This window comes from Amblyomma maculatum, chromosome 1, assembly GCF_055883805.1.
Source record: "Amblyomma maculatum isolate TAMU_Amacu chromosome 1, ASM5588380v1, whole genome shotgun sequence".
NCBI classification, from domain to species: Eukaryota; Metazoa; Arthropoda; class Arachnida; order Ixodida; family Ixodidae; genus Amblyomma; species Amblyomma maculatum.
This window is the reverse complement of record NC_139344.1, coordinates 276,770,543-276,790,730: the sequence shown is the minus strand read 5'-3', so window position 1 is coordinate 276,790,730 and position 20,188 is coordinate 276,770,543. Positions and strand designations below refer to the sequence as shown.

The following is a 20,188-nucleotide window of genomic DNA, read 5'->3' as shown; positions in this document are numbered from 1 at the left end:
AGGCTTGACTGTCTCAAACATAATAGGGAGTTTTAAAATAGGGGGACCCAAGGCTTGGGGCCCCCAAGAAAATGGCATGCGACGGCGCAACGTACTAGCCGAGCGACCAGTTTTAGAATAGGGATTTTCCCGACGCAGCGGAGCCAGGCTTGCGTTCGTCGATTGCAGCGCCACGACGGTAAACCAAGGAAAAGCATTTAAACATATAAAAGACAACACCGCTCTTTTATTCATCAAAAAGTACTATTATTGCACAAAACTGTATTAAAACTACCAGGTATATAAACCGTTTTCGCAGACAAGACGAAATCGGTCAATTGTCAATCCAGGCCGAGGCCGGGACAATTTATTTGAAGCTTCCACGCTTTCCGCCGTCTGGTCCCCATGGCAACCAAACGAGGCGAACTCGCTAAGCCTAGCGGCCCGATAAATCCGGAAGCAATCAGAACATGTAGTGCGTCTTATCGCTAAAATTTGGGTGGTGCGGGCATCATGAGACATAGGATAAGCTTCGTTGGCCTTTCGTTTTCCATTAACGTTTGACACCATGGAGCGGTAACGACGAATGCGTGCCGAGGCGAGCGGCCGCCGCTTGGCCGGACGTCGCCATGTTTCCGTAACCCAAGCGACCCGACGGCGGCTTGGGGCGAACGCTATTTTCGAAAAATAGGGGCTGCCCCTAACGTTAACCCAATACCCCAAGCGCGTCTTACGTTCTGCGCATGCGATTTTCGACGCCCCAAGCTCCTTGGTGGGGCCCCCTATTCTAAAACTCTCTAATGTTCGAATTAACAAGCTCTCACTTTGTAGAATCTGCGGAAGGCAAGTGGCTCTAATAAAGTCCTGTTTAGAAAACAGGAAGTAATGAGTGTATATAATCAGAAACCTTGTCTTTTACCAGTTCAAAACGGTGTGCCACAAGGCAGCGTGTTAAGGCGTTTGCTTTTAAGAGCGTAAGCTCTACTATATTACTTTCGCTCTCACATGTCGCGTCCGTCCGTCTGTCCGATACAGCACGTGATCAAATTGCCGCAGAATTTTAGTCTTAGAACTGCCGTTGCAGCCAATCGACCACCTTACGTATAACGTTGTGACGTAATCACGTAATTGGGGTATGTTATCCCACGACTAGAATAGCCATGTTGTGACGTCATTACGTAGCACGAGCAGCCGCCATGGGTAGGTATGTTGTGACTTCATCAAGTAACAGGTAGTCGCCATGGGTAGTTGCGTTGTGATATCATCACGTAACTAGGTGTGCATATCACATGACTAGGTGACCATGTCGTGACGTAACCACAGGTTCTCACCCTCGCGCACTCGCCGGTCCGGCAGTTAGCCCCTATGCTGTCTTTCCGCGATACAGGGTGTCCAAGCTAACTTTAGCCAAGAGTTAAAAAATAATACATTTGAGGTAGACAAGATACACCATTCGTATACAGCTGCAAGCTATCTGGGGCACCACAGGCATTTTTTAGCGATTAACTAATCAGTAATTAAGATATTTTTTCCGATTTACTAACTATTGCCTTCAGACAATAAATGTGATTTGCAAAGTTGAAGAGCACCTCCTTCTCAAACCCCCATTCCATTTATTTGCGATAAAGAAAGCCTCACGTGTATCTTTTTTTTCAAGCTTCAAAGAAAGCCCACAAAATACACAAAAAAAAAAAAAGTCTTATGACTGGCGCATCCGCGCACCATGATTGTGCTGCTCCCAGTCAGGGCTTTAGTGAACGAAATCAGCTGTGGCCGTGGCTCCACAGCTCCGTTGCTGCGGCAGGCCGATATCTCTGTGATGGTGTCTTGATCCGCTTCAGGCAGTCGGCGCGCGTGACGGCGCTAGTTGCAGCGAGCCTACCGCGCTGCAACCATCGCGCTAACCTATCAGCTACCGCTGCAACTGGGCTGTCGAGTCACGGCCACAGCTAGTTTCGTTCACTCAAACCACAAATGAGAGCCCCACAATCGTGGCGCGCGAATCTGTTATCCGCGGGATATTTTTTCGTATCACGCGAGCTTTCTTTAGAGTTTAGAAAAAAGATACACGTGAGGCTTCCGTTTTTTGGAAATAAATGAAATGGGGTTTCAGAAGGTGCTCTCGAACTATAATAATTAAATTTAGTGGCTAAAGTCAGTATTTAGTAATTTAGAAAAAATTTCTTGATTACAAATGAGGTAATTGCAAAATAAAAATTGCCTTTAGTGACCCAGATGGCTGGCAGCTGTATACAAGTGGTTTCTCTAGCCTACCTCAAATGTGTTATTTTTTAACCCTTGGCTAAATTTTGGCCAACCGGGCGGTCGCCGAGATTAGGCCGCTAGCTCTCATTGGTGTCAGAATTGTGGCTTACCCTTTAAGCGCAGAGGGTTCATAATGGTAGCACACGATTCGGTATGGTATGGGGCACAGATTTACGATGCGCCACGACGACCTTTGGTCCTCGAAACCGTAAAGAGGGCGACCTGCGAAGGGACGTGGCGGCCGAACCAGTGGTCTCAGAGGGACGCGTAATCGTCTGTGAGGGACGCCACTTCGTCTCGTCGAAGAAAGGGAAGCAACGTGTGCAACAATTGCGCGTCATCACATACACCTTCCGATGCTACAATTAGTCCTGGACAAAATTTTCTTACTGCGAAGTTTCTAGTCCGAAGTTTCTGAGAAAGCTGTAAAGCTTTCCTTTATAGCGTATGGAGCTGCGCTTGGAGGGATGCCAGGGAGTAATTACTCTCTTATTACAAATCTACTCCACCTTGGGGAGTTCCCCTAAATATTCGATCAGCACCATTCCCACTTCGAGTTATTGATCAATTCGCCCTCGCCCTACCATCTGATCAGCTGACCGTCCTGTTTAGCTCAGCTGGTAGAGCGACTGCCCGGAAAGGCGGCGGTCCCGGGTTCCATCCCCGGATCAGGACGAATTTTTCTTTAACTACGAAGTTTCTGAGAAGCTTTTATGCAGAGCTTGGGTTGATACCAATGAGTAATTACTCCCTTATTACAAATCTATTCCACCTTGGGGGATTCCCCTAAGTATTCGATCGAAATGGTTTTATACGCTGCAACATAATTCAAGCTTAATACATGTATCTCTATCGCCTTCTCCGATATTCCTACTTTTCCTCCTCTTTTCAAGGTTTTAGCATGTTTAAGAACAATACATGATACACTATTCACACACATGAATGAAGTGCGATTCCAGCCAAGATTGCACACTGCCAACTACAAACTCCACTCATGGTAGCATAACCTGCCATGTACTCAGAATGGACATAAATAAGCATCCATTTAGTGCGTTAAATAACTGCGAATGTATTTTTTGGGCAAGCATTGAATGCGTATAGATGTGCTTGCTTTCATGTGTTTGCTTTTTAAAGGCTTCCTTTCAACATGTGCGCACTCAAATTGTTTTACTTTTATGCTACATGTTTACTTCTTTGCTTAATTGCCATTGTCACATGCCTTTGGTACATAACTAGTACTGCTCTTTGAAATTTCGAACTTGCGTATGTTTATGCAATAATTGATGGGTATTTGTGCGACTTCATCAAATCGCATTAAATCGCAACTCCCTTGTACAGGGGATCATGGGCCTAGTTGAGCTGTCGAAGCTATTAAACCTTTCCAGGATGCATTATTTCTGGAAGAAGTAAAGAATTTATTATTTAAACAAACAAAACCATCACGCATGAAGTGGACATCGAAATCCCAGTTGAAGGGCTCGGGGCCAATAGGTGAGTTCTTCAGCATGCTTTTTCCTGCGCTTCTGCGACGTATCTGATGGGAGCAAAGGCTTTCGCTGGATATTGTCAGCCTGTTACAAAGATGCTTTTTGCTCAAAAGACGGAGGCAGCCACGTGACGGCTGACCTTCAGAGCAAATAATCCACGCGGGCCTTCGGCGACCAACCATTCCCCAGCTGTTCTCACATTGGACGGACGGACGGACGGACGGATGGACGGACGGATGGACGGACGGATGGACGGACGGACGGACGGACGGATGGACGGACGGACGGATGGACGGACGGACGGATGGACGGACGGACGGATGGACGGACGGACGGATGGACGGACGGACGGATGGATGGATGGATGGATGGATGGATGGATGGATGGATGGATGGATGGATGGATGGATGGATGGATGGATGGATGGATGGATGGATGGATGGATGGATGGATGGATGGATGGATGGATGGATGGATGGACGGACGGATGGATGGATGGATGGATGCATGGATGCATGGATGAATGGATGGATGGATGGATGGATGGATGGATGGATGGATGGATGGATGGATGGATGGATGGATGGATGGATGGATGGATGGACGGACGGACGGACGGACGGACGGACGGACGGACGGACGGACGGACGGACGGACGGACGGATAAGGCTGATTCCTTTGAATCGGGCGGCGGCTTCGCAGGCTGCCTAGCCGTGAATACCAATATAATATGTATCTATTTCTTCCTTGATTTCAGCCACTAATCAGCTAACCTTCGTTTGGTTATTTCTACCCTTTCAAAGTATATTTTTCCTCCACTATTCCTAAACCTCAATGCTTTCGCTAAATCTGCCCCGTTGCCTTGAACTATAGGGCGGAGCACTTTACAGGAAATTATTAAGTGTTTAGCCATTTCCTCATCCTCTCCACACACCCCGCACAGCGTGTCTATCTCTTGTTACTTAACTCGGTACGCCTTAGTCCGCAATACTCCTGTCCTAGCTTAGAACAATGAGCTGCCCCTAGAATTATCGTAAATGTTTTATTTGGCTATTTCCTGCTTGAAAGTTCTGTACATTGCCAGTGCTAATTTGTCTACGTCCCTTTGTTCCACAGACCCCTCTCTGTTTCTTTTACCTTTTTATTAATTGATAATTCCTGGCTAGTCTCTCTAGTGCTGTCCAAATATTTGCTTGCCAATTTTCTTGTCCGCCTCTCCATTTTCTGTCAATATTCCTCATGTAGAGGTAGCTGAAGACTTTCCTAGCGCACTGCTTTTCTGCAATTTCTCTCAATCGCTGCTCAAACGCTCTCTTGCTGCCAGCCTCCTTGCTTTAAAATGAAGACCACCCTAGGTCACCCTGCACACTCTGATTTGGCGTGTCCCCGTGAGCTCCCAAAGCAAGCCTACCTATCCCGCGCTGCTTAATATCCAACCGTGCTCAGACCTCTGATCTCATACACAGGACTGCATTGGCAAAAGTCAGATTAAGAACCGTCACCCCTTTCCAAATCCTTCGCACCACTTCATACCTATTCTAATTCAAGAGTGCTCTGTTTTTCATTTCGGCTGCGTTCCTGCTACCCTTAGCTGCTAAATATTTTTCATGCTCCGTTAGGTATTCAGCTCCATTATTTACACATACCACAACATACTTGTACTTATCTACTACTTCCAGCATGCCCTCCTGTATTCTATGTTCGCCGGCCTCATTAACATTAAAAATCATCACTGCCGATTTTTCATTGCTAAACTGCATACCTAATTTATCTCTCTCTGTATCGCAGATTAGCACACTTTAAAACCAAAGACACGATCCTAGCCTGCGGTCCCAAACTGAAAGAAACAAGTTACGCCATCAGAGAAGATTTTGCTTTTGCCACACGTCTCGCTCGCTCTAAATTGATAAAATTTATTCGGCCTAAAAAATGCGCATTCAAGCTAAACGTTGACAAGCTTCATGTAGGGCATAAATGCTATGTGTACGACCCTGTGTCTGATAGCGTAATTGAGTCTGCAAAACAGCCAGCTGGTCGTGCTCAAGCCGAGCAGCTCTCCGACAAACCATCACAAAGCACCGATTGACACCCCGCAAAACATACTACGCCACTAAATCGCCCCGACCCTTCACGTTCCAAGCATCTCAATATCGTCTTCACTAACATACGGAGCATTTTACCAAAACGGGATAAACTGCACAGCCTTATCGACGACACTAGTGCTGACATTGTCCTACTAACAGAAACGTGGCTACACGAAGGCGTGAAAGATACTGAAATCCTCCCTTCAAACGGGAACTACGTTCTTTATCGTCGTGATAGGCGTGGACGGAGGGGCGGAGGAGTGCTTATCGCCATCCGAAACACCCTATCATCATCACTCATCTGTCACGACACCAAACTAGAACTAACCTGGGTATGCGTGCACAACTTCGGATTGAAAGAAATATTCGGCATTTGCTACAGGCCACCAGACAGCGATTCATCCTTCTGCGACTCCCTTCATGACGCATTAACGGCGATTAAAAACACATATTTGAATTCGAACATATATCTGTTCGGTGATTTTAACTATCCACATATAAACTGGGCTTCCCTCTCTGTATCTAGCCATTCACCTTCCAAAGAATCGAAACAATTTCTTGACTTAACACTGGACTTCAACCTGCATCAAGCCATCACACACCCCACAAGAGGTGCTCACACTCTTGACCTGTTACTGACATCTTGCCCAGACAACATTCACAGTGTAACTCTGCTTCCGGGCCTCAGCGATCACATGTTTCTGCACATTTGCACGTCATTACATTCAAATAGGCGATCACCTACGAAAAAATTAATCACTGACTATAAGCGAGGTAACTTCGACTCCATAAATAAGGAACTTTCATTCTTTTTCACCGACTTCCTAGGTTCTTATCTAATCAACACAGTTCACGAAAACTGGGAAAGTTACAAGTCAACAATGCTGCGACTCAAAAATAAGTACATCCCAACCATTGTCGTCAAATCGGATTCCAACAATATTTGGTTTAACAAAAACTTGAAGCACCTTCTTAGTAGGAAAAAACGGCTTTATCGTTCCGCTAAACTAAGCCAAAAACAAGAAGCATGGGACAGATACCACGCCTGCGCGAATAAATATTTAAATGAATTGAGTGCTGCGAAAGATAAATTTTTCTCTGTTGACTTGCTAACCATTCTCAGAACAAATCCCACCAAATTCTGACGTATCCTCTCCCCTAAACATAAATCTAATCGGTTCGATCTTGTAGGACCTGATGGCGAACCAGCAGATACTAATCGATGTGCAAAACTTTTAAATGACTACTTCTCATCTGTGTTTTCGCCTGTCAGCAATTCTACACCCACAATCTTGCAAACCAATAGTCAAAAAGAAATGCCGGAAATTCAAATTAGCCCCGAAAGAATCTCCAAATTAATCAGTTCACTCAAGCTCTCATCATCTGCAGGATGTGACCAAATAAACAGTAAACTACTTAAAAACACTCTATCATTATCAAGCCAGATACTACACCTAATATTTACCCAATCTTTAGACACCGGAATCATTCCTGACGATTGGAAGATAGCCCAAATTGTTCCCATTTTCAAAACAGGTGATCGCGCATGCCCAGCTAACTATCGTCCAATATCCCTTACTAGCATATCTTCTAAACTTCTAGAGCACATTATATCATCAAGCTTAACGTCCCACCTTGATTCAATTAATTTCTTTTATCCTCATCAGCATGGCTTCAGGAAATCATTTTCATGCGAAACCCAGCTAGCAGAGTTCACCCAAGACATCCTTAAGGCCATAGACGATAACCTCCAAATAGATGCAATCTTCTTAGACTTCTCGAAGGCATTTGATCGCGTACCTCACAACCACCTGCTTGCGAAACTTTCGTTCCTGGGAATTCCTACTAATCTGATATGCTGGCTCGAACATTTTTTAAAAGGACGCTCGCAGTTCACATCCGCCAATAACATCCAGTCACCCTTAACAGATGTAACATCTGGTGTCCCTCAAGGGGCCGGGTTATCACCATTACTCTTCTTAATATATATCAACGACCTGCCCTCTAATATTCAATGCAAATTGCGACTCTTCGCGGACGATTGTGTCATCTATAATGCAATAAGTAGCCCAACCGATAACCTCACTTTGCAACAGGACCTTGACGTTATTGCATCATGGTGTGAAAAGTGGCAGATGCCTTTAAATCTTGCTAAGTGCAAATCGTTGTCCTTCACTCACAAACACACCTTGACGAATCACACTTACAGCATTTCATCCGTCCCTATAACCGTTGCAAAATCTTATAAATATCTAGGTGTACATCTCACATCAACACTTTCTTGGGTCACCCACATTAGAACCATTTGCTCCGACACTTCACGCACACTTGGCTACCTGAGAAGAAATCTGAAATCTGCATCACCTAACATAAAACAACTCGCGTATGAAACATTTGTGCGGCCAAAATTAGAGTATGCATCATCCATCTGGCGCCCATGGCAATCGTATCTCACCATCGAATTGGAATCAATCCAAAATCGTGCAGCCCGGTTCATCACTTCATGCTACTCAAGAGAAGCCAGTGTCACCGCCCTCAAGCAGTCCCTCCGTCTCTCAACACTAGAATCACGCCGAGTCGTTTCCCGCCTATGCTTACTTCATACATTTTATCATAACACAAGATCACGGCACGCTCTATTAACCGCCCCACTACGAACGTCCTCCCGGCTAAGTCACGGTAACCCGATAGCACGCATCAGTGGCCACACGTCTGCTTACAACAACTCATTTTTCCCCAACGCAATAGCACTATCGAATTCACTGCCTAACGACATCGCTGCATGCACTGATCACAAAACATTCCGCGAGAAAATAAAAATTCACCTCGCATAGATCTAGATCACTTCTGCGCTCTTTGTAGCGAGTATTGCTTGACATATCTTTAATAAATGATGTATCATTTGCTGGGAAACCCTGATATGACTACAACCCCCTTTATGTTTGTTTCTATGTTTGTTCTTTTTATGGTTATGCACGTTCCCATCATCGCCGTTGTAAACCAATAAGCCCCCCCTTATGCAATGCCTTCGGGCCTTTAAGGGATCAATAAATGAAATGAAATATCCATCAACACCTGCATATCTACCCTGTTTGTCAGCCATTAGTACTATATCATCTGCATACATTACTCCTGGTAATGAAAGTTGGATAAATTCTCCTTGCTTGAATAAGGAAAGGTTGAAGCCAATTCCACTCCTCTCTAGTATAGCCTCTAATCCTTGCAGGTACAGCATGAACAACAAAGGTGACAGAGGACACCCTTGTCTAAGCCCCCTCTTTACCTGTACAGGCTTCGACACCTTTTTTTTTTTTTTCATTGTATAGCACCTGGTTATCCTTATAAATATCTTTTAAAAGATTGGTTACTCCCCCTTCCACCCCTAGCACGTCCAGAATGCCCCATAAGTCTTCTTGAAGTACATTGTCATAGGTTCCTTTGATATCCAGAAAAGCTAGCCATAGGGGTCTGTGTTCCTTTTCTGCAACCTAAATACACTGTGTCAATGAGAACAGAATGTTCTCTATCCTCTTTTGTTTCCGTTTTGCACCTATCCTAACCATTATGCAGCTCTCCTAACACCCCTTCGTTCTCTACCCATGCCTGCAGTCTGTCCTTTATAATCTGCATCACCACCATATAGACCACTGATGTTACATTTATGGAACGGTAGTTGTTTATGTCAGCTTTGTCCCCCTTTCCTTTATATATCATGCTCATCCTACTTAGTCTTCATTCACCAGGATCTTTGCCCTCCATTAACATTTTACTCACCACCTCTCTTAACGTTTCCTTAGATTTTGGGTCCAATTTCTTTATTAACATAATAGGAAAACCATCTGGGCCTGCTAATGTGCTACTTGGTACTCTCTTCTCGGCCCTTTCCCACTCTCTTTGTTTAATTGAAACAATGGCACTAACCGGTCTATTCTCCTCTATTAAAGTACCTATGACATTTCTTTGTTCTTTAAACTTTTCTGGCATCATTAGTCCTATATGTTCTATTGCCTTTTCCCCTTCTAGCCGGATACTTTGAGCTGTAACAATAGACCTCTGCTCTAGGCTAGTCTTATTACATTACTAAGGGAAATCAGATGTTGCCAGAATTTCTTAGCTGCATTTTTATTCTTTTTGTTTACTTTTGACAACCATTGGGACCCTGTCTTCTAATTTTCTCATTGATTAAGTAGGATGTCCCCCTTCTACATTTTATGTATCTATCCCATTTTCTCTCGACGTCTGCTTCTGGTCTCCCCTACGCTTAGAATATCTTTGTTCCCTGGAGGCTTCTAGATGTTTCTCTATAGTCTTCTTAACCTCCCCATCCCACCAGCTCATCGGTTTTCGTCTTGTCCTTTTTTTTTCTGTCTCGCACGTTAGCCAGTTCTAGCTCAAAACTTTGCTTATGTTATGCTTTATTATCCTCAGTGATTACTGCTTAAATTCGGTTGCTTGTTGTTTCCATTTACTGCTCCGAATAAAAGATCCCATCTGGCTGGTCATCACTCCTCGTTCCTGCATTAGTATTTATTCCAAAACTCAGCTTGATACCTTTATGATCACTGCCTAGACTCCTGGAGCCATGTTCATCTACGTTCATCACCCTTAGCCTATCGTACATCCTGTGTGATATTATCGCATAATCTATTGTTGAATGCAGACTCCCAACCTCCCACGTTTTGATCCCTTCACACTTCTCAGTACTGTTACAGACAACTTAGTCGTATCTTTCACTCATATTCAGAAACATGGTACCTGTCGAGTCTGCGTATCCATCCATATCTTCTATGTGAGCGTTCATGTCCCCTACTATAATTATCTCGCATCCTTTTCCTAGCTCATTAATGTCACCTGTTATACATTCTACCTTTTTTTTGTTTTCCTCTTTGGCGGTTGCTCCTGTCCACGGGTATACAAAGCGTAGGGGTGTTTGCTCCCCTGCCACGTTTCCTTTTAGCCATAAATGTTCCTTGCATTCCTGTTTGACTCTTTGCCAATTTCTACTTTTATGGATGAATGCCCCAATTCCCCCTCTTTTTCTACTGCCCTCTGTTCTGTTGCAGTATTCCCATGCATAATCAGGGTTATAGGGTGGTTGCTCCATGTCCCGAAGATGCGTCTCCACAAATCCATAAACCATTAACTTTTTCTGCCTTAGCTGCTATTCTATTCCTTCCCATTTTAGCCTATTCCTGCCGCCTTGCATGTTAATATACCCTATATCTGAATTAATTTGGCTCTTGCGCTTATGCCTGTTGCTTCTCCTTTGGCTTCTACGTTTCCCTAATCTAGGTTCCTCCTCCTGGTCACCTTTGTTTACACTGGTGGCATCAGGGCCCTGGGTCCCCCTAAAAAAGTCGTTGCCTGGCGGCCTATCCTGCCTCCTACCCTCCTACCGGTGGCCCGGCGGTAGTGGATGCCATCTCGTGTAAACGGGTGGAAGCCGGCCTCGTACACATCGCTGTTAATGTCCATTGTGTTGTCCCCAAGGCGTCGGCTCATGCTCCTGATGACCCGGTTGGCCTCGACTACTCTCCCCTCTGTTCTGCTGGACTGTCCTTCGACGTCCGGGATGGTGCATACGGTCACGTTCACTTTCTCAGAGGCCTCCTTTATGTTATGTACACCTACTTCTAACTGCCTCCCGAGATTCTGGCTCGTCCCCTTCAATACATCATTGAGACCAGCATGGATGATGACTAGGGTTTCTACATCTTTGTTGTTCCCTACCACCTCCTGAGCTTTGGCCATCGCATCTACCATACATTTCCCCGATTGGGCCTCCAACTTCAGACGCCTCTCTCCATTCACTGTTGCTATTGTTGCGCATTTGAAGCACCACGCTTCCCTCTAGTGTCGAAACGTTACGGCGGCGACCTTGGAGGCTCATTTTTATTAAGCAGCGTTGGCAGCGCTTTGGCAGACGGCGCCAGTGCAGTAATATTTTTACAAGGCGTGTCGAGAAGGGTGACATGGAGAAGGGTGATTTTATCGCCGTCAACGTACACTAGTTTCTAGCGTTAAAATAAAACCGTGGAGGAATACAAGCATTAAAATGCTCCTAATGACCCGGTTGGCCTCGACTACTCTCCCCTCTGTTCTGCTGGACTGCCCTTCGATTTCCGGGATTGTGCATACAGTCATGTGCACTTTCTCGGAGGCCTCCTTTATGTTATGTACACCTACTTCTAACTGCCTCCCGAGATTCTGGCTCGTCCCCTTCAGTACATGATTGAGACCAGCATGGATGATGATCAGAGGCGTTAAAAAAGCGACAAAACCACCACCTCTGTGTGCGCAATAGCGTAAGAAAACGGTTTGGTGATAAGTAAAATGGCATTTCCCACTAAACTAGGAGGCACAGGCTCAGTTTCTGGTGTTGCCACACATGAATAGGCTTGGAGACAAAATTATTTCGTGCTTCGTTGCGAAGCATAGAACAGGCGATTCGCTCACTTCGACATTTGAGCTGTCGGTAGATCACCAATAAAGAACGGATCATAGGCATTTCGCATCTTCCTTTACAGGGATATCCACTTAACGGGCGGCGAACATTCTTGTGAGAGAAGCAGCCAAATATGCAAATACGTACAGCCAGATCACAACTTTAGCTCTTTATGCAGTGGGGCACCCCTGAAAACCAAAATGCCATGGAAACTGAAGGCGAGAGATCTCCTAACCCTTTAGATATTTCAGGAATATGTGCCCCACTACACGATCAAAAACAAAACTATGTGACCTGAGGACGTGTTGCCGAATCTCTACTTCCTGGTCTTGGTCCAATGTAAAGAGGAATCACCCAAGGCGGAGTATAATTGTAATAGGGGAGGAATTATTCGTCCTCCCAAGCGCAGCCATACGGTTACGAAGTGTAACAGCTTCCAGGATAAACGACACTGTAGTACACGTGGTATGGATCCCTCCGCTAAATCATATAACCAAAGTCAAGTTTTACATCGTACTTTATAACACACCCAGCCCGAGTGCTGAACTGAATTTCAATCAATCAATCAATCAATCAATCAATCAATCAATCAATCAATCAATCAATCAATCAATCAATCAATCAATCAATCAATCAACTCGATCTTTATTTGTAAGCAAAGAAATAAGAAATATTTGGATCGATAGCCGTGAGGCTAGTAGACGGTCCAGTACAAAATAAACTCTATCAGGCAGCCGTAATGAGCAAAAAAGAAAAATAAAGAAAAAAAAGAATCAACACACACGGAGGAATGTACACTTCAGTGAACGGTTAATAGGCAAGTAATACATGCGCACCTTACAACAGCACGAACTCGATTCGCGTCATTGGTTTGCGCTGAACGTCATCAGCTCCTCGTTGAAGGCAAGCGCAAGTGAAAGATGTTCTCCACGACTCGATGCCCAAACCCGACTCCACTGAAGGTGTCGACCTCGGATTGCCGCATGATTTTTGAAATCTCTTTTATTTCGTGCGGAAAAATACAGCTAGAATGATGACTTCTGGAAGTTAGCGAGGTTAAGGAACAAATCCCGAATTCTGTGCGCCAACCACCTTTTTCATTATGAAGAAAGCATTCATGTACTCAGCGTTGCACGTGTCAGGGAATGTTGATATGCGTTTGATGGGGTTTGTAATGGCACGGCACATGCATGTATGTACATGTCTCCCCAGAATTTGTGCCGTAGATTTAAGTCGGTTGCAATGCCAATGCCGTCCTGTCAACTACTACTTTTGTGGCAGTTTTCGTTGGTTGCAACCCCTAGACATGATGCTCCAACTACCCCAGCAAATAGGCCATGCTTCGATGGCACAGCGTACGGTCCTTGCTTTAAGACACTGTCGAGCGCACATGCATGATTGCTTTCATTAGTCTCTGCAGAAAGAAATTCCTCTTTTAAAAAGAGCACAGAAAAGACGAACAGAAAACCCAGACAGGCGGCACTTACGCCGGCACGTATATACTGCATGGTATAAGAGCTGGCAGCAATCGATAAAATTGAAAATAAAACAACCTATAGAGGAGAGCGAAACGTTCAGCCCAATGACACGGAGCTAAAGGACACGGAACACAAGTAAGAATCAAGATCACGTACTCCCTGTGCTGAGGCAACTCTCAGGCTCAAGAAGTAAATCACAAGCATGTAGGAGCAGCGCGCGTCTTGACGCACTCGTGCACTTAGCACGAGCAGGCCTACAGCTGCATACGTAATCATTTATGCCTGCACTTTTCATGCGAAAGGTACCGTTTTGAGCACCTGGACATTTGCCATGGTGCTTGATTGCACGACCTTATTACATGCCATGTAATAAGGTCTAGGATAAGGTCTAGGAAGGTATATAGGAAGTCCCTTATCAAGGGACTTTATCCAGTTAGTAGCCCCGGTATACAGCGGGTTTTCAAGTTGTACCGGCGTTCCCGCCTTGTCAGCGTTGCCCATGTCTGATCCTAGACTGCCTTCTTCGTTTTCGTGCGTGTATGCGGAGATGCTTCCAGCTAGCGGCGACGGTCTCTACTCCCGCGCTTGAAGCATATGCTCGAAGCGATGCACGTGGCAACCAGGCCCCTCCGATCAATACGTGCTCACGTAGGCGCAATCAGGCCCCAAGTGCAATCCTTTTTCGCGCTTTCGTGCCACTGGACAGAGACACAACACGAGGCGCTGGGAGCAAGGACAGGGTTGAAGCTTTTGTGAGCGACGGAACTTAAATAACCTGTCCTGCTTTTCCTAGCAAGAGGGAAACTAATGTATGAAAACCTTAGTATACCGTAGGGTATAAAAGCAATGATTATGCCAGCGTGGCTTCTGAAGAGCCAAGCAGTCGAGCCAGTCATTAGGAAATAAACGCTAAGAAAAGATTCATCGCGTAAGCGCTTTGCTATCATCATGGACGGTCGCAAACAGAGTTACAATACGCTGCATAATCGGGTCTTTAACTGACCTCTGCTACTTATCTTTTATCTTCTCTGGTCGCAAACTGCAGCCGAAGAAATAAAGCCCGTCCCTGCGGGCGACGCTAGGCCCCCTATTTTTGCTCGTGGATTAAGATAATGCGACGTTCCTTTTCATTTCGTCCCATCCGTGGTGATCGTTTGTGGCACTATACCAGGGAGGGTGGGGGGGGGGGGGAGGTGATAGCGGCCGCATGCGAGCGAGGCCAACCGGGCTCATGAACACTTCTGCCTCGAGATACGACTGGCGTGGCGGCCAGCGCTCCGCTCCAAATGGAAAGTGACAGGCCCCACACGCTGCGGGTGCTCCACCCTTTCTCTACAGCTGCGTCGGCAAACACGTCCGTCGCGACGGGCGAAACGCGACTGTACGGCCAACAGACGCGAACCGCTTGTGTGAGTCGAGCGGCTTCTCGAAGCATGGAAAAGGGAGACATGAACTCTATTGAGAAGAAGGCCTCCTGATCCGGGGGCAACGCCTCCGTGAGGTTGGAAACCAGGCACTTGCTCGGGGAGGGGCAGGCCGGAATTAGGGAGCTGGAAGCAGCTGGCGCGTCTGTGCCGAATTACCCCGAAACATGATTACGATCGATGAGAAATCGCGGTTCCAGCTGCATAGGAGCCGGTACTTCGAATCGTTTGTGACTGGGCCCGACAAATTCAGTCGTCTAAATTCGCAGCTCAGTTTGGCAAGGTGCTGGATGGCGCTTCACTTTTATGTGATGCTGAAGCTGCTATTGACTTTTTAATATGTTTTGTTTTGTTGCATGTGTTTTTGATGTAATAACCCCCCTACAATAATGCCTCTCCGGGCGATGTACGTGCCTTAAAGAACAAATAAATAAAATTGAGAATCGCCATGCAAAGAGAAAAGGAGAAAACGACGGCATGCTAAAAACAATGCATAAGAAGCATTAACTCAAAATACAAAAAAACCCACAATGTAGGCAGACTTGATTTATGACTAGTTACATCCACTTGGGTTATATGGCTTTGCTCACGTGGACGGCAAGGGGTAATTGCTTCTTTATGCAACAAAAACCAAACACTTGTACCCGTTGCCACTCCTTCAAATTTTCTTTTCCTTACGCTTGGCCCTTTGGAATTCCCGTACCGCTTGAAACCGGGCGAGCAAGCTTACACAAGACAGTGTATCTCAAGTCGTCGTTGAATCAAGCTAACGTGGTTGATATCATTATGTACACCAGTTCCCAATTCTAAAGAAAGAAAAGGAAAGTAAAGAACGTTTGCAGCCTATTCGCTTTACTGAACGGAGAGAACTGTAATATTATATCAAACCATTAGGTAACACTCATTCCCATTTAAAATGAGCTTGTTTACAGTCGTGGCAGTCATCACCATACACTTAGCTAGTCTATTCTGAATATGCTATATTGTACTTGTTTATTGTTAAAGGGAAATGCTGGGCATATTGTTAAGCGAGGTCTGATATCCGGCCAAAAGCACGTTCCGCAGGATATGCCTGCCCTGGCATATTGTACGTCCGCTATGTAATTCCTGCGTGCCCCGATGAAAAATGTGTCTTATCGCGACGGCGGAAGCAGCTCATCCGCCGTGCATCCAGGTCAGCTTTGAGTTCCTCCAGCTTACAACGTCGTTGGCATCACTGTCGTATGGCGCGTACCAACGCAAGTTGTGCAGATCGGTGAGCAAACAACCTTAAAAGACGAAGTGACGGCTATAGACGGCCAGTCAGATTGTAAGCATTTGTAAAGGATCGACAGGTATCACACCTGATGACCACGACGATACCCCCGGGAGTGTTTGTGTGTGTGTTTGAGTGGGGGGGGGGGGGGGGGGGGGGGGGGGGGGAGTAGTAGTGATCTGCACTGGTAAAGTTGAAAAGAGTATTGCATGAAACCAAAACCCAATCATCTGGACGCTTGCTGCATTGTTATTTGAATGTGGAATGGGTGGACCTCGAGGCTTTAAAACTTAACCACGGGAGCCAAGTCCGTTGTTCTGGAGTAGCGACTCTGTATCTTCGGCTATGCCGAGGATGAAAGAATACCTCGTTAGCTAGTCGCATCTTGTTTATCTCTTAATGCCTAATACACTGCCAATGTCGTAAATATGCTGTACGGGTATGTAAAAAGTTGAGTTGTTCTCGCCCCATCCAGTAGTAAAACGTTTTTCTAAACGGTACGCCTCTAGTGGAACCTCCAAGTGTCTGACAGCTCACGTCTGGTGCAAGCCAAAGAGCCATCATAGAGAAATCTCACTGCACCTGAAGATGCGCCGACCGGCGGTTACAACGATGAAAGCGTGGTCGTCCCACAATTCCCGTTTGTTAGACTTACGCCCGTTGTAATTTAAAACATTGGGCAAGGAGTTGCGTACAGAGGATGTAATTCACTCAAGGCTAATGTCCTCCCTCCCCCCCCCCCCCCACACACACACACATGACTGACGTAAATAATTTCACGACAGCCAAAGGCAGGTGTAATTTACAGGGAGCGTTTGGCAGACGATGCGATACTCGGTGCGAAATGTTCAACATGGCGTCCCGGATAAAAGCCAAACAAGGGATACAGTTGAAACATTCGGCTTCTGGTGTTTATCGTGTCGATGACTCTGGCGGCCTAAAAAAATTCGGAGGTAAAAAAGAACGGGATAGATGGCGATACCTAGCACATATATGCTTGGCCACTTGTAAAAGGCGCGTGCCTACGGACGTCCCGGGACGCCCATACAGAAGGAAGGGCGAGACCGGGTGGTTCACTGCGCGGCGGTGTTTTATGCGAACCTCACGACAGGAAAAAAGCAGTTGAACTTATCTGACGTCATGTACTGGATCCTGAGCATGTCTCCGAAAGTACGGTTAAAGCGGTCGATCAGACCCTCATTATGAAGGTCGAAGTAAGTGGCAATCCGAAGAATGAGGCGGTATTCAACAAGGAGTGCTTCGACTACTTGAGAGAGAAAGACACAACCTCTGTCACTCAGGAGACCACGCGGCGCGCCCCGGCGAACAGTGATGCGCGAGGAGACCAACTCCACGGGCAATAGCAGCGACGTTGTTTCGGCACTGGTGCGGCGTTTACAAGGACCCGACAGGAGCGGATTGAGTTGAGTTATCGGGTCGAAAACCGAGCAAGGGTTCATGTAAACGCTGTCGGGTAGGGTCGAGACTCGACACCGCTGCAGGAAGCATGTAAACGCTGTCGTGTTGAGTCGGGACATAACGGGAGAGGAGAACTTGCGGAAACCGCTAGAGATGCGCGAAAAAAAAAAAAAAAAAAAAAAAACAGAATCGAGTGCCGTGGGCTAGTTCTCCGCCTCGATGCGTGGTGCCGCCGTGATCGCCGCTCGTCCAGAGCCAGTTCTGCGCTCGTCGGGTCGGGTTCATGTAAACTCGGTAGAGTCGAGTCCACTCAACTGAATTCCTCAACTGCGGGTTCCAATGGCCAGGCAGGGGAGCAGCCCCTACTGTCTTATTCTATATTCCGTACTTTTTCATAAATATGCTCGCTACTAGCTGTTTCAGTATGAACTGAGCTGCTCAGCAAGACGCGAACGCTCGCCGCTCTATAGCTCCTATTACATGCAGAAACCTGAAAGTGAGTGTTGATAACGGGTATACGCATCTGGTCACAAGGAATTAAAGACGAACCTGCGGCCGTTGACTACGTAGGACTGCACAGGCTGTCCAGCAAGCCTTCTCCGAAGCGGCCGTCTTGCTTAATAAATGTGCCCGGATCTGCGCGCTCATTTAATTTTTGTCTAGTTCACTTTCCCCAGCTACATTTCCTCCCGTAACTTTCTTTTCCTGTCGCTTTTAGCGCCTTATCTCTCCACCCCTTAGATAATCGAACGGACGTACAACTACCAGCAAACATAAAAGAAAACTGCCACGGCGTTTGTTATCTGACGTGATCTTCCCAACTTTTCAGATGCAGTCGAGCATTGCTATTTCTGGACAGAGATCGAGAGAACAGCTAAATTGCGCGCGGCAGTCTACAAAGGAGACTGAACGAGCGCGCACCATCGAGAAACCTGTTCCTATTTACTGCGCTAGGCCTGATTCTGTGGCACTTGTGAAGGCCAGCGGACGCCGGACCAGTTGTTTAGGATGGGCCGTGGGAAACACTCACCATCACTGGACAACCCATGGAGTGGCCGACCCGATCCAGCGACACGTCGAGGGCAGTTTGCAACAGCAAGAATGTTGACGGAGCAGCATGTTTTTGTTAAAGACGTGCGCTTGTCTTCAACTTTAAGGCACGGATAAAAACCTTCAGGAGCTGAGTATTCGAAAATGGGGGCTGGCGGCTCCTTTTAAATACTGGGCCAACAGCGCGGCTAAAAGTCATTCGCCTTCACATCCCTTTTATTATTCTGGCGGTACGAGTGTATATTCAATCTCCACGCTAACGACGCCCACACCACCCTTTGAGCGCATACATACCTACCAGCCAACTCGCGGAAGCCAACACAATGCAATCTAAATCTTTCCTGGACCTATCAGCGCGTTCCGTGCAAGCCCTAGATATATGCCGCCTTTCACTGCCAACAATCCGCCTCTCTCAGTGGACGAGCAGAACAACACTTTATTATGCTTAGCTCAGTTCTCCCGGGTGCTGTTAGCACCCTGCTAGCCATAAGGCTAGAGTCCACCTATTGAGGGAAATGCCAGGCCTCCACTTCTATATATCGTAGCAGCCAACATTCCCACGCAATGGTCCTCGTTGCTGCATCCGGGCCTCATCAGCCGTTCTCAATCTTTGAACAGTGCTTCTGCTTAGCGCCAGCTGCACTTCTTTGCCTCTAATTAACGCTGAATTATTCCATCAAAACCACCAAGTACGCAACAGCCCCACCGCGCGGAGCTGTTCACGGCGGCGGCAGCAGCCCAGATGCGCTCACACTCGGAGCAAAGAACTCGCCTCGTCGGAGGTATTAGACGTTGCGCAACGCTTGGCGTAGTGTCGCGCATCTGTGTCGGTTCTGATATGCGCATTTCTCCGCTGTCTGCCTCATGGTCACCGGAACGTGTCGCTCGTTGTCCGGCGACCCAGAGACCCGCGTGGGTGACCGGTGCACAGGCGACGGATCAGACTTCGTCGGCCCGCCTATCTCCGGCGCCGGAGCGCGCCGCTATCGGAGATGGGCGGTGTGCATGGGCGCCGGCGCTCAGTCGACGCGCAGCGTCCACGCGAACCCTTCGTCTGGGGACGCCTGCCCAGCGGCACGTCGCAGCGACAGGTGTGTGTGTGCGCGGGCCTTGTTCGCGGCGGGGAAACCCCGACTCGCGGTTTGGCGCGCGTTTCGTCCTCGCGCGTCCCAGGAGCCGCTGCTCGCGTGCTAGCAGCGGAAGCCGGCAGGCGGGCGAGTGCGCCCGGTTCAAGGGGGATGGGTGCCGCTTTCCCTTCCCGTGGCCTCCTCTCACTGCTGGCGCAGCTTCGCTCTTGCTGT

General features: G+C 47.0%; 1 pseudogene; it reads right to left on the bottom strand.

Moving 5' to 3' along the window:
- Positions 1-4,468: 4,468 nt before the first annotated feature.
- Positions 4,469-5,462, bottom strand: LOC146206608 (uncharacterized; annotated as a pseudogene).
- Positions 5,463-20,188: the final 14,726 nt, after the last annotated feature.